The following is a 15,651-nucleotide window of genomic DNA, read 5'->3' on the forward strand; positions in this document are numbered from 1 at the left end:
ATGGTGCCCCAACCCCCCTGCCCTTTCCCCACCAGACTAGCAGACACCATGAGCTCTTGGTATTTCCGACTTCCTACAGCCACACGGGGGGTCCTTTTGGCCCTTCAGGGTTATATAGTTGGGAACCCTTAAAGTAGATGGCCACGCTTTGGGGAACTCATCTATTTGTCTGGTTTTGCATGCAGGGATGGTGTTGCACGGTTGGTTGGCAAGACGTGGTGAGAAGCAGCACTCAAGACGCCCATTTCACTTGGAAGGACCTTTATTTTCCTACCCTGGGATGACTTCTTTCAACATGCAGGGGTCTGCTGTGAGGTGAGGTGGGGAAAGTAGGTATCTCCTGGAGTGTAGCGTGCAGGTGTTGGGAGCAAAGAGGAGGAGAGGATTTGAAAATGTCGTGGGAGTGTGGGGGACGCGTGGAAAGAATGAATGGTGGAAGTTTGAGAACTTCGGGGAGACCTACTCATTGGGGGAGGAGGGCAGGGCTGAGCAGGTTCCTTGGCTGGTGGGTTTGAGTGAGGGGAGGCAGGTGCCCTGGCCCTGCTCTGTGAAGTGCTGTGTTTGTGCACAGCACACAGAGAGGGTTTTGGGCAATGGATCCCACCAAGCCTGGCTCCCCACCTCCTGGGCTGGCCCTGGCTGTCAAGGGCCCTGCAGGGAGTGGAGGGAGGGCCGGGTGGGGGTGGGGCAGGGGAGTGGATGGCAGGTGGAGGGGAGGGAGGTGGGCCCCTGCAGAGCTGGGGGGCGGAGTCGGGCTCCAGGTCCCTGCAGGCCACCCAAGCCTGGGGGATTCCTGGAGAAGTGCAGACAGGTCCAGGGCGCCTGGTGCTCTTGCTCTGGGAGATCGGGGTTGGGTCCTTCCAGGCAGGCCAAGTCGCGGTGGGAGGGTCGTTACCCCCCGCCCCTGGGTGCAGCTGGGCTCTCGGCCGCATGAAGCTGTCTTCTGACAGGCTTGTCTTCGTAGGCTGCCCGTCGGCCGCCTGCGGGGGTCCACCCTGGGGCCTTTGCCGCCCTCAGCGTCCAGGCATCGCGGGCGCGCCCGCGCGCGCACACAGAGGACCTGGGAACCGACCAGCTTCTTGGAGGGTGAGTGAGCGAGGGGACCCGGGCGGATGGGCTGCAGCAGCCAGGGCTTGGGCCCTCAGAGCTGTGGAGCGGGCCACGTGGGGGAGGACGCTGGGGCGTCTCGGTGTGCCAGCGCCGCCGCCGCTGGGAGACCCGTGCTGGCGGCGGGCAGGCGCCTGCACCCGCCAGGGCGGTAGCGAACCTCGCTAGCGGCCGGCCCGCCCGGGAGCGAGGCGGCGAGCCAGGCGCTTCAAGGCGGCTTGCCTCCGGCCGGGGGTTTGGGTCAAGGTTTCCTTGTAGAGGTCTTTCACATCTTTTGTTAGGTTTACACCTAGGTATTTGATTTTTGTTTTTTTGAGGCTATTGTAAATGGAATTGTTTTCATACATTCTTTTTCCGTGTGCTCATTGTTAGTGTATAGAAATGCTGATGATTTTTCTATGTTGATTTTATATCCTGCTACCTTGCTATAGCTATTGATGATGTCTAGAAGCTTCTGAGTAGAGTGTTTTGGGTCTTTAAGGTATAGGATCATGTTGTCTGCAGATAGGGATATTTTGACAGTTTCTTTGCCTATTTGTATTCCTTTTATTCCTTCTTCTTGCCCAATTGCTCTGGCTAGGAATTCCAGTACTATGTTGAATAGGAGTGGAGATAGTGGGCATCCTTGTCTGGTTCCTGGTTTTAGAGGGAATGGTTTCAGTTTTTCTTCGGTAAGTGTAATGCTGGCTGTAGGTTTGTCATATATAGCTTTTCTAATGTTGAGGAACTTTCCTTCTATTCCTAGTTTTCTTAGAGCTTTTATCGTGAAATGATGTTGGATCTTATCAAAGGCTTTTTCTGCATCTATTGAGATGATCAAGCGGTTTTTGTCTTTGCTTCTGTTAATGTGGTTTATTACGTTTATTGATTTTCGTATGTTGAACGACCCCTGCATCCCTGGGATGAAGCCTACTTGCTCGTGGTGAATAATCTTTTGGATGTGTTGCAGAATTCGGTTTGCCATTATTTTGTTGAGGATTTTTGCGTCAGTGTTCATTAAGGAGATTGGCCTGTAGTTCTCCTTTTTGGAGGTGTCTTTGCCTGGTTTTGGGATAAGTGTAATACTGGCTTCATAAAATGTGTTTGGCAGTTTTCCTTCGCTTTCTATTTCACGGAACAGTTTAAGGAGGGTTGGTATCAGTTCTTCGTTAAAGGTCTGATAGAATTCAGCAGAGAATCCATCAGGTCCTGGACTTTTCTTTTTGGGGAGGCTCTTGATTGCTGCTTCAATTTCATGTTGTGTTACAGGTCTGTTCAGGTGATTAATTTCCTCTTGGTTCAGTTTTGGATGATCATATGCATCTAGAAATCTGTCCATTTCTCTAAAATCGGCCCATGGGGTCCACTGGTTTGACTGTGGACCAGTGGCTGGGGACATGATATTTGAGTAGGCCCTGTGGTGACTTAAGGCATCTAGTTGGGCCTGTGCTGGAAGTAAAGACCAGGCACCAGCTAGATCAGCCATAAACTGCTCTAGCAGCCTGGGAGTGAGGCCAACCCACAGGTGCTTCACCAAGGGGTGCTTCACCACGGGCAGTGAAGCCTTGGATCCAGAGAGGTCCAGGGCGCCTTGTGCTCTTGCTCTGGGAGATCGGGGTTGGGTCCTTCCAGGCAGGCCAAGTCGCGGTGGGAGGGTCGTTACCCCCCGCCCCTGGGTGCAGCTGGGCTCTCGGCCACATGAAGCTGTCTTCTGACAGGCTTGTCTTCCTAGGCTGAGGGACTGGAGGACAGATGCCTGACATTGAGGAGGACGGGGGCTGGCTTCTATTTTAGAAGTTACTGTATTTTAGGATTGTACATTTTAGGAACCCTAGAACACAGAGCAGAGCAGTGCAGTGTCTCCGTGAAGCCTGTGCAGACAGTGAATAAATGATACATGCTGTACATTTCTCCTTGTCTGCTTTTCTTCCCAGAAGTCTGTGAGCTACACAGACACCATAAAGCAGGGGATACTGGATGCACCTGTAGCAGTTATTTAAAAAAAGAGATACGTTTTAGTTTTAAACATAGCCTAAATGTAGAGAGAGGGATTTGGTGAGCCTTTGCATCTGCCTGCCCCTGCAGCTTGTAGTTGTGGCCAGTCTTCTGTATCTCAGTTCATCTTCTGTGGCTGCTTCGATATCAGTTGAGTTGCTGAGATGGTAGTCATTGTCTTACAAAACACATAAAAACCTAACAATTCCTTAATGTCTGCTGTCAAGGAGCATTTGGATTTCCCAAATTTGACTCATAAATTTTGTTTTAGCGTTGTTTTTTTCGCGTAAAGAGCCAAGCAAGGCCTGCTTGTTGCATTGGTCCTGTCACCTTTTCCACAGTGCTCTGAGTAGCCCTGGAAGCTCTCCATGTTCCCATCCCTGTCCTTGTGCTATGGAAAGCCCCAGCGGGGAGAGGTTTCCACCTTATCTGTTCCTCACAGGCACTCAACTCTTGTCTTTTCTTTCCAGTTTTCTTTTTTGGGGGGGGGCTGATAATAGGATTTGAACTCAGGGCCTCACGCTTGCTAGACAGGTGCTTTACCACTCGAGACACTCTGCCAACCCTTTTTTGTGTTGAGCGTTTTTGAGATAGGGTCTTTCAAACTATTTGCCCAGGCTGGCTTTAAACTGTAATCCTTTGGTCTCTGCCTCCTGAATTGCTAGGATTACAGGCATGAGGCACTGACGCCTGGCTTTTTTCTTTTAAATTAGGGTGCCTCCTTTAGCTGATAGATGACTTGTATCTTGCATTGCTGTCTCATAGTCACCTATTCCAGCTCATTCCTTATACCAACCTTTATTGAGCAACAGTATCCACCTGGGATGATGTTGTCATTTAGTGGGTGTGTCCTGACTGTCACACTGAGATGTCCAGTGCTCTCCGAATAGTTCACATCCTGTAGATGAGGACACCAAGGTCAGAGTGAGGACCAATTGCCTACTCTGTCTCTAGCATAGCACTGACCAGATCACTGTTGGCTTGACTTTTGACCCTGCCTTAGTTTCCTTGTTTTAAGTCAGCTATTCCTGAAGGCCTTGCAGTTGGACTAGCTTTTCACTTTGGTAATGGTTATGGTGTTATAGCTGAGCTTCCCTGCAGGCATATGCTGCTCCCTGCCTGATATCCCTGGTCACTTCATCTGTCCTTCCTTCTTATATCTTGTGCTGCTCTGCCCTGCCCTTACGGGGCAGTTGTGGAGGTCCAGGACTGGTTGATGACCAGTATGTTCATGAATCAATTCATGAGGAATTGATTCCCTGGGTGTCCTAATAATGTGGTCTGAAGCTGGGCATCAGTGGCTCATGCCTGTAATCCTAGGTACTTGGGAGACTGAGATCGGCCAACCAGGTTTTTAGTTCACAAGACCTCTATCTCGAAAATAACCAGAGCAAAATGAACCAGAAGTGTGGCTCAAGAGCTAGAGTACCTGCTTTGCTAGTGCTGCTTTGTAAGCACAAAGCCCTATGTTCAAATCCCAGTCCTACTAAATTAATTAATTAATTAAGTGACCTGAGACAATGGTATTTCACTTTTGCATTTCCAGCTTACTGACTGAACCAAACCAGTTTTCTTTTGTGTATTACATTCAATTCTCTAATGCTTGTTTTGAAATGAAAATACAGGCTGGGGTTGTGATAAAACATTTGCCTAACATGCCAAAGGTTCTGGGTTTGTTCTCCAGCATGGAGAAAGGTGATGAGGATATAAACATTTGTTCCAGAATGATTGATATGTGAGGGAACAATTTGATCGTAATGAGAATTTTGCATGTGCCTGCCTGCATTTCCATCCTTAGAAAGACACTAGTAAACACACCCCTGCACCCCCATTGACCTGTGCTATGGGAATACACAGGACATACCCACTCACATGTGGTTGTACGCTTCCCATCCTGTTTGCGAAAACACTCTTCCCACCAGCTCCAGAGCAGCCAGCCTGGGATACATCCACTAGCAAACCCCTCAGCACATTGTTAAAGTGGCATGTATATTGTTAGCATTTACATGTTTTTAGTCCATTTAATGTGTCAAACTGTGCTGTCTTTTTATTTAAAAAATAAGTGAATATAAGACCTCTTTAGATTTATAGAAAAATTGCAGAGATAGTACAAAATTCCCATATCTCCCACACCCAGTTGCCTGTTATTAACATCAGACATTAGTGTGGTATATTTGTTACGATTGATGAACCAATATCAAGGATTGTCACTAAAGTCTGTACTTTATCTAGATTGCCTTAGTTTTTATCTAATGTCCTTCTTAGACAAGGTCCCATCAGGATATTCATATTACATTTAGTCATCATTTCTCCTTAGGCGCCTCTTGGCTGTGACTGTTTCTCAGATTTCCTCCTTTTTGATGACCTTGACAGCTTTAAGGAAGATTGGTTGGGTGTTTTGTAAGATGCCCCTCAATTGCTATTTGTCTCATGTTTTTCTCATGATTAGATTGGGATGATGTGTTTGAGGGAGGAAGATCATAGAAGTAGAGGGCCTGTCTCATCACACATCAGGTACATACTATTAACAAGATGCATCACAGTTGTTGTTGACCTTGGTTACCAGATGGATAGTGGTTGTCAGGTTTCTCTACTTTAAAGTTACTCTTTTCCCTCCTTTCTGTTCTATACTTTTTAGAAGGAAATTTGTTTGCAAATTATTTGAACTTTTAAAAAATGGGAGACCTAATTCCTCTCTCCTACCCCCATTTATTTAGTCAGTATAAACTCAGGGCAGTTTATTTTATACATTGGATTATTTTATGCAGTGCTACTTTATCTTGCGGCTGCATATGTTGCCCAGCTTTGGCTATCAAGAGCTCTTTCAGGTGGCTCTTATTCCCCTGTGACATATTCTATCATTGTGACTTTGTATTTTTTTTTTAATAACACTGTTTACTTTCTGACACTGGAAGATGGTCCAGTGTCATCTTTGTATTTCCTGCCTTGGTCTTCCAATCAGTCATTCCCCTCAAGAAGCCCTGGTTCCTTTAAATGGAAAAGGCATTAGGAACAAAGATCTAGTCTCGGTGTGCTCATTGTACTAGGGTGTCTTTGATTTTAGGCACTGCAGAGCAAGGAGATATACATGTGTCTACCAACCCATGTTTATACACATATTGAATATCCCTGTATGTAGCTTCTGTATATATATTTAGTTAAACATGAATCCACACTGCCGTATCCAACTCTAATCCATCACCACATGGAGCATTCTCACCACCTGCCCTTGTTTATCTCTAACCTCCCACTCCAACCTGGCTCCCACTACTGCCATGCAATAACTTAATTGTTTCATTCCAGTTCACTTCACAGCAGTGTCTGAATTGTCAACCTGTACACCAGTAGGTTTCTGTATAGTTCTTTTTGCCTTAGTCTTATGGAGTCCACTTTATCCCAAAGTTGCTTAAATCCTCACCTCTTTTCCTGAGGTTGTTTTAGGCATTTTAAGTACAGTTAGATTGTTTTGTCACATTCAACATTCCATCTTGGGATCCCCTGTTCCACTACATGATTTTTTAAATTTGCACACATCGATTCAGTCTGTTTTTGGAGTTACCTGGTTTTAAGAAATGCTTAGTGTCATTTATCTGCCATGCTAGTATACAGAATTGTTTCCCCAAAAAGTCACCTGGGCCGGAGGCTTGACTTAAGCTGTAGAGCTCTTGCCTAGCAAGCATGAAGCCTCAAGTTCAAACTCCATAATGTGCCCCCCTGCAAAATTCCCTGTGTTTCACCTATTCAAACCCTACCCCTCATGAGCCTGTGCCAACCACTGATGTTTTTACCATCTCTATAGTTTTGTTTTTTCCAGAATGTCACGTAATTGGAATCAGATAGTATGTGGTCTTTCCACACTGCTTTCTTTCCTTAACAGTTATACATTTAAGATTCACCCATGACTTTTCATGGCTTGATACCTAAAAAGAAATTTACAGTGATGTTTCATTGTATGAGTAGACCATAGTTTATCCATTCACCTATTGAAGGCCATCTTGGTTGCTTCCAGTTTTCAACAATTATGAATAAAGCTGGTATAAACTTTCATATGTAGGTTTTTGTGTAGACAGGTTTTTAAATTCTTTGGGTAAATTTTTAAGAGTAAGATTGCCAGTCTTATTAGCTGGCTCATTTTCTGTTTCTACCAGCAGCAACAGATTTCTTGTTGTTCCACAGTCCTGGTAGCATTTGATATTGTCAGTGTCCTGGACATTGGCTGACTTAGTAGGTATAGAGTGGAATTTGTTGTTTTATTTGCAGTTCCCTAATGAAACATGATGCTGAGCATCTTTTCACTTTTTTTGTTTCTTGGTCATGCTAAGGATCAAACCCCAAGAACTCATGCATGCTAAGCAAGTATTCTACCACTGAGCTACATCTGCAGCCCAGAGCATCTTTTCGTATGCTCATTTGCCATTTGATATCTGTTCTGGTCTTGTGTTCATTTTTAAATTGTGTTGCTTGTTTTCTTAATTTTCAGTTTTGAGTGTTCTTTATATGTTTTTTATATGTCATATTTTGCAAATAATTTCTCCCGGAGTATGGCTTGTTTTTATTTGCTTAGCAGTGTCTTTGGCAGAACAGATGGTTTTGATTTTAAGGAGATTTTTGCTTTTGTGAATCATGTTTTTTGGTGTTGTAAATTCTATAACTAAACTCAAGGTCACATAGGTTTCCTTCTATTTTTTTTTCTTGTTTTCTAGTTTTGCATTTTTCATGTGGGTCTGTGGTCCACTTTGAATTAGCTTTTGTGAAGAGTACAAGGGCTGTGTCTAGACTAATTATTTTGGGTATAGGTATCCAGTAGGTCCAGAAACATTAGTTGAGAAGACTATCCTTCACTGAATTGCCTTTGCTCCTTCATCAAAGGTCAGTTGATGGTATTTGTATGGTTCTATTTCTGGGCTCCCTGTTCTGTTCCATTAAGCTATGTGATTATTCTTTTTGCCAATATCCTACTGTTTTGACAATGTCTTACTGTTTTTATTAGGTTTTCTCTTTGTTTCTTTTCTTTTTTTTTTTTTGTGGTACTGGGGCGTGAACTCAGGGCTTACACCTTGAGTCACTCCACCAGTCCTTTTTGTGTTAGATATTTTGAAGATAAGGTCTCTCAAACTATTTTGAGAGGCTACTGTGGCTTCGAACTACAATCCTCCTGATCTCTGCTTCCTGAGTAGCTAGGATTACAGGCGTGAGCCACTGGCACCTGGCAGTTTTCTCTTTCTTAATGTGTTACTGATGAAGTTGTACCCCTAACTTATCTTTCCCTGATACCCTGTGGTTTTTGTTGTGTTATTTTGTACAATGCAGTGATTTTTACAAGCACATATGTTGTGGGAACCAGGGCCTGGGTTCTTCTCTCCCCATCCCCCCAACCTTCCTGATCAGGATTTGCCAGAGATTAAGGTCTTCAACACCAGACTGGTGGGGTTGCTGTTGGTCATTGTCAGTTGATAATTGTGCTTATTTGTTTTAATCTTGAGAAAAAGTAATAGAACTTACATGAGTTAAAAAAATTCACCTAGTAGCATTGGTTAAATTTTTCATAAGATGTGTAGTATTTCTCTTCTAGTGTATCCCATTGCTCTTGATTCTAAATCTGCCCACAGGACAAGTCTTATCCATGTCATTTTCCTTCTCCCTGGGCTCAGCTCAGGGTTGATCTCACTTCTGTAAACCGTCCTGGTAACTGAGCCATGTGCATTTTGATCAGAGCAGCCATTAAGGAGGAGGTCTAGAGTCAGCTGCTGGTCAGTCCAGATTTGAGTTTTGCATGGGCATTCACACAGACAGGGGCTAGTGCTGGGTCCCTCCTAAAGGGTGATAGATTGTCCTGCCTCTGAGTCAGATGCTTCCACTGTCATTTCCCGCTGTTTCTGAGTCCCTGCTAGTACTTGCCACCACTTTCCCTCTGAGGATCCTTTTCTGCCCCTTGGTCTGGCTCCCCACATCCCAGGTCCTCCCCAGAAGTCCTAGGGCCAGCTCCACTTTGACATGACTTCCCTCACCTCTCTCCTATATCTGCCCCATCACTGGTGTTCAGGCAGTTTTGTATGAACCCACCTGTGGATCTGTGGTCAGTTAGGTGGCACTCTGCAATCTAGGGCAGGCCATATTAGGTCTCCTGTGCTGTGGTGTCCTGTCCCATGTCTGAACATCCCAGCTGCTGTTGGCCACATTTCCTCTCCTCCCCGTTCTCTGGCTGTGCTTCACTCTACCATGGAATGCCTTCCTCCTTGCTTGCATTGGCTGGAGTCTGAAACACCATCTTACTGTTAGGACACTACGTAGTTCAGGCTACTGCCCTCCATAAGTTGTCTCTGTTCAGTGACCTGAGTTGCCTATTCCCATCTCCATAGGCTCCCTTCCTTTAAGGACTATGTCTTAGTCTACTTTCTGTTGCTATAACAGAATACCTGACATCAAGGTAATTTATAAAGGAAGGTTTTTGGGTTTTTTTGGTTTTTTGGGGGGGTGAGGGTGCACAGAAGAACCATGAGAAGGCTCATGGTTTTGGAGGCTGGGAAGTTCAAGAGCATGGTACCAGTTTGCAGCTTCTGGTGAGGTCCACATGGTATAGAATGGCAAGCAGGTGCATGTGGAAGAGAGGGGGCTGAACTCCCCCGAGAAAGATATTAATCCATTCATGAGGGCTCCACTCCTGTGACCCAGACCTCTCCTAATAATTGGAGGCCCCACCTCCCAACACTGTTTCATTGAGCAGTTGAGCCTCAACATGAGTTTGGTGGGGAGACTAGTTAAGCCAGAGCAGACTGTAACGTGGCCCAGAATATTCACTGCCAGAGGTTGTCCAGGATGACCATGTGTGAGGGTCATGTGACAGCATGAGAATAGCCTGGAGTGTCCCCTGAGCGACCCATGAAGACATGAGGGGCTGGGAAAACAGACAGCTGGGCTTGTTCTGTTTTTAGGACAAATGGAGTCCCGGCATCCCTTAGTCTGAGCCTGAAAGCCCCTTGTGGCACAGAGCTGTAAATGGACCCTGTGTACCCAGGGTGCCTTCACTAACCTCTTCAGCCCTGGGGCATAGGGCACCTGTGGCACCAGTGCCTGGCTGCAGTGCTTCCCATAGGCTCACTCACCTTTCAGAACCTTTGGACAATTGTATTTGTGTCATCACAGCCTGTGACCATCTTTCCTTGGGCTGCTATTTTGTCATGGGTCCTGTGGTGGGAAGAATGCTGGTGCCTGAGAGGAGATAGCCTAAGCTTGGGTTCTCCTGCTACTTGCTGACCAAGAGCTTTGCTGATGTCCCTTCCTAAAACAGGCTAATGAAGTGACAAAATCTGATGAGGGCTAGCAATGAAGTGAGAAGAAAACCTGGCCGCTATCCCACTCTCCTGTAGTTTCCAGTCCAGTCTGGCCCAGGCTGTTCTGCCCGCCAAGTCATCCTTTGCTGGCACAGAACAGATGTGAATTGGATAGCTCCCTGCAGGGGTCCCAGACCACCCCTCCTTCCCTGACCAGGCTGTTGAATGAAGATTTGTGTGGGGCAGCCATCTGCTGTGGAAGATGAAGTCTGGTTTCCAGACCCCAAGAGTGTACACTGTGTCCTTGGGAAGGGGATCCAGGGTCCATGGGGACCTCTGGCAGCCCCAGGGCTCAGCTGGCCAGAAGCCTGTCTGCTGACACCAGGGCAATTAGGGTGTAATCTTCTCTTAATGGTGCCCGTTTCCAGCTAAATCCCTCCTGTATGGGGGCGAATCCCCAGTTTTCTAAAAGCAGCTTAGCATTTGGACACTGCCCAGGGCAGCTGGGGTTCTCAGTTGGCAATGGGACGGCCACTGCAGATTGACATGGGCCTCACAGAGGAGGGGCCATGGGACCAGAGACAGCCCCCTCAGCCCATAGTATTCCCTGGGTGCCTCAAGGGCCCCTGATCCTAAGGATTCCCACAGTCACAAGTTTTGGGCTCCTAGGGGGAAAGGGAGCCATGTGGTGGGAAGGGCAGGCCGGCTCCCTCAGCCTCTGGCCATGGGTAGGATGGGTGGGTCTTTGGAGGGGCTGGGTTAGGGTGGGCCTGAGGCATGGGTCTGATTGACAAATGATGCCTGCCTTGTGAGGTGTGGCAGAGGTAGGTGGGCACTCTGCCCATCTGGCCCTGATTCCCACTAAGCCCTTGCCCTCTCCTAGGGACTTTGTAGCCTTTACGGGCTCCTGCTTGACTGGGTATAGGACTGCTCCCTTTCTCTACCTGTCAGATGAGACTGTTTTGGTTCCTCAGGGCCTGGATCTGCCTCATGCCCCCTCCCTAGCAACCTCTATCTCCTCCCTGGATACCCCTGCTCTGGGAGCTAGATGGTTTTGGAAGTGAGAAACCATGGTGGCGCCACTCAGGTGAATCATCTGACCTTGCTGAGTCTGTTTGCTTGCTTGTGAAATGGGGGTGTTAACAGGTTCTACTTTGCAGGGCTTCTGTGAGGATCAGGTGAGATCTCTGTCCTCTCCCATAGGCCCTGGAGTCCATGTCCTTTGCTGTCAGGGTCTGTTCAGGAAGTGCCCTTTGAACAAAAGGAGGAGAGGTTGGTCAGGGAGGTCCTTCCTGGAGCCCCTTCACCCAGTGAGGGTGATGGGAACAGCTGACTGAGGGGTGATGTGGTAGGATCTCATATGATGTATTGCTTGGGTCCTTTTGGGTGAGTTGGCAGGTCCATATGTCTGGGTCTGCCTGCACCTATGGTGATTAAATCAATCTCAGGAGTGTTTATGCTTCTGGAATAATCCTGTGTGAAGACAAGTGGGAAGCCCCCAGCTATACCGGGGGTGAGCTTACAGTGGGGTTCTGAAAGCTCCCCATTCCACCATTTATGATTTGGACCATGGCAGGGTCCTGTGTCCTGGGAAGCCTGCAGTGTGCATGAGCCTAAGGGGTGCTGGGTAGGAACAGGGAAGGCATAGGGGAGAGGTGGCTCTGGGAGCTGCTCTTGCCACTCTGTCACTGAATGTCTGACCCCTTCCACTGGACAGGGAGGCAGGAAATAGGAGATACCCCACAGGAATTTAAAATGCTATCCACCTAGTACCCCTGGAGCTTGCTGCACCCCCAGTACTCCAGCATCTGTCCATCTATGGACCTACCATTCCCACACACTTTGGGTGTGGTGGGGCCCATCACCTCCCAGCTGTGTCCCCAGATTTGTCACCCATTCATTCCACAGATTCTTCCTGAGCAGATACCGCTTGTTGGGCTTATGCTCACCCTCTCCACCTCTGTACCGACATAGACTCTGTCGGTACAGTACCCCCAGGATAGGCCTGGCCCTTCTCATGCAAGGAGTGCTGCCCTGCCCCATGTCATGTGTGTCTGACTGGCTGGCCCTGCCTCTGCCTCCGTGTGAGCCTCCCCAGGCATCTGTGAACTGGAGTGACTGGGCACTGGCCAAGGGTGGCATTAGTTGGAGGATATTCTTTTGTTCTGGGGGAGCTGCTGCTGGACTTTTCCTCCCTGCTGACCTGATGCCCTGAACTGTGCTCAGGAGCCTGCAGGGGCTTTGGAAGGGGGCATCAGCATGCAGACCCACTGTGCCAGGGTCCAGGGCAAAATGTTTCTCTGTGGTGCCACCTGACTTCCCACACTGGGCCAAGATACTGTGGCCACTGCGGTTAGCAGGGTGGATAGTGGTACAAAGTCCATTTGGACGCCTTATGACACCCTGGCTCTGAGATGTGGCCAGGAGAAAAGTTGCAGGGTTCTGTTCAGCCTTTCAGAAGTTCTTTGTGTGGGAGCTTGGTGGATCCTTCCTTCTCTAGAGGCTGCCTGGAGAACCCCCCATTGTCGGAACTGGAGTGGTTCACTGTGAGAGCCCAGATCTGTTTTAAGACCAGGCTATATTTTTAAGGTAGCCTCTGACACCGAAGGGTGGACATTTCTGGAGTGACTGGCTGCTGCCTAGATGATTCTATTGGTTACAGTCCTCATTGTTAAGACTGAGGTCTAATTTGCCTATAACAAGACACACCATGGTGCATTCAGGTGGCTGCCCATGGGTGCAGGTTACCAGAAGTCCAAACTGCCTGTCTACCACCCAGCAGCCCCTATGAATCGTGCAGCAGACTTGATGTCAACTTGTGGCATGTGCTTCCACCTTCCTTGGGGATGCCACAGTGAGCCCCTCTCTCCTATCCACACATGGACAGGTCCCTGTTGGGGATTTGGTCCTCTCACCTGATGCTTTGTTGCTTCTGCTATCCCATGTTTGGGGAGGCAGGAGCTGTGTGCTGGGAGGGAGGTGATATCCATGAGAAAGGGGGTGTGGCTTGGGACCACCACGACCTGGTTCAGCCTGATCTGAATTAATAGACCTTCTCCCTAATTTCAAGCCACAGGTTTCCCACCCTGGGAATGGAAATTTCAGGTTGTATCCCCCTGAGATTCTGAGAACAGGCAGGGGCCAGACCTTGCCACCTCTGGCTTCTTAGTCTCTTCTTTCTTGCTTTTTCTGTCAGACTCCTTTGGGGAGATGTTTATGGAGGTACGTGTTCTCAGAACTCAGTTTCTCAGCTGTGATAGGAACTAATGCCTTCTGTGAGAAGCTACTGATCTTCTAATGGGACAAACTGTGAAGTGCAGTGACCCTGGAGATTATTGTCCCTCCTTGGGACTAGGCATCCTCTTGCTTTTTTGCTTACAGCTATTGTTGTCCTCCTCTTCCTCCCCTAGGCCTCCATCAGAGCTGGAGCAAGTAGTGCTTATGACCCGAATAGCTCCCATAATGGCAGCCCAGGCTTAGGGGAGAGGAGGACTTCGGGTAGGCAGGTGGCATCTGGACAGAGCAGGGTTCCCACTGGGCATCTCCCTTTTTACTGATTCAGGAGCCCTTGATAGTCTAGGATCCCCTTGCTACCAGGTAGCAGTTCTGACAGGCATGAAGCGGGGAGTAAGCTCTGTTTTAGCTCTGCCTCTGCCCTGTCACAGCCTTGGTCTGTGGGACCCTGGTTTTTTCCCTCCATAATATAGGAACATGAACTCTTAGAACTTTGAGCTAGGCATTAGGCCACATGGCATGTGGGCTGCCTCTTGGACACTGTGCTCCCTGCCTTGGCTAATGTTTCCCATGGGATGAGCCTGCCATTGCTCTTCTTGCCTGGGGTGCGAGGTAGAATCAGTACGTAGCAGCTCAGTCCTCAGATTGCAACAGAAACTGTACAGTCAGTAAGGCTTCCCTTCCCTTTGCATGTGAATATTAGGTTAAAAGATACGCTAACTGTAGTTGCTTTGCTTTTCTCTTTTGTTTCTGGGGTTTGGTGTTTTACTTCCCCTGAGTGAGACTTATGTGGCTACTTTGTTCAGTTTCTGAAATTCCAGAGAGTAGACATGCTGTTTCTTTTTATCATTAATGTTTATTCTTAGTACAGTGCCCCTCCCCCAGCACAGTACTGCTTGGCAGTGATCCCTAAATTTTGATATGATGTTTCTATTTTGTTTACTTAATTTCCTGCTGTTTTGTTCTGTTTGCCCTCCCTGATACAGACATAATTTAAGAGATCATTTTTCTTTTCATTTGTCCTGTGTTTGGGTACATGCTAACATAGTTTTCTGTAGTGTTTACTTTTTAGACCTTTCAATTTACAGAAAATTCCTGAAACATTGTATTTTGTTTTCCCAGCCTGCACAAACATGAAAGTGGAATTTCTTCCTTTCTCTGAGGTCATTCCATATCCCCTTGTGATATCATTTCCTTACAAAAAGATCTTTCTTGGAAAGAAGGTTGGGTCCTCAGACCTGCTCTTGACTCTGCTGTTTGTTGCCGTTGTGGTGATCCAGATCTCTAGCTCTTTGCCTACTTGACACTTTCCTGAATGGTCTACTAGGCTGGTTTGGTCACAATAGCTTTATCTAACTTTGATTATGAATTTTTTTTTGGCAGTACTGGGGTGTTTGAATGCAGGGTTTCACTCTTCCTAGACAGGTGTTCTACAATTTGAGCCACTCCACTGCCAGCCCTTGATTATGAATTTAATCTTTTTATGCTATGAATTCTTTATCTCATCATAATAGTGTTGACATCATATTCATATCAGCTTAATAGGCCTGAGCCCCATCTTGAATTTAATAAGATTTGATGCTGTTTGGTGTCCTGTGGAATCCTAGTTATGCAGGATTCTGAACAGCCACACAGACAACCTGGAATGGAGCAAGGTTCACAGGCACGTGTGAGTGGCACCTCCAGGCCCATCCCCCCCATCCTGTCAGCCACTTCTGCTCCTTCCAGCCTCAGAGACATGGATTCCCCTTTGACACCATCAGGTTTTGAAGCCCTGTGGCTTATATATTCCAATTATGGGGGAGAGATACGAATCTTACAGTTGATCTGGCATTAATTAAACAGTTGGATCCTGAGGGGGCTGTCAGTGTCTGCTGTCCCTGCACCACTGGTGCCCACCAGGAGTCAAAGCATGGTACATCGATGGGATACATGCACCAGCCCATGGGATTATCCAGCAAGCCTGGGTAGAAATATAGGAATATCCCCCATCTCCCTGGTTTCAGGAGCAAATGAGGGTCACACCTTCCCCTGCTTCCCCAGTCCTGACAGGCCCAGCAGCCTC

At 47.5% G+C, this 15,651-nt stretch overlaps 1 protein-coding gene across 2 annotated transcripts in view; it reads left to right on the forward strand.

Annotated features, from left to right (window-relative positions):
- The window catches only part of LOC109685463 (protein bicaudal D homolog 2-like), a 52,326-nt gene that overhangs the window by 10,362 nt on the left and 26,313 nt on the right, over positions 1-15,651 (forward strand). For both annotated transcript variants that reach the window (XM_074052346.1, XM_074052349.1), the window contains exons 3-4: positions 186-315; positions 965-1,086. The gene's annotated coding sequence lies outside the window, so the exon portion shown is untranslated. The remainder of the gene's footprint in view (positions 1-185; positions 316-964; positions 1,087-15,651) is intronic.

This window comes from Castor canadensis, chromosome 13, assembly GCF_047511655.1.
Source record: "Castor canadensis chromosome 13, mCasCan1.hap1v2, whole genome shotgun sequence".
Lineage (NCBI taxonomy): Eukaryota > Metazoa > Chordata > Mammalia > Rodentia > Castoridae > Castor > Castor canadensis.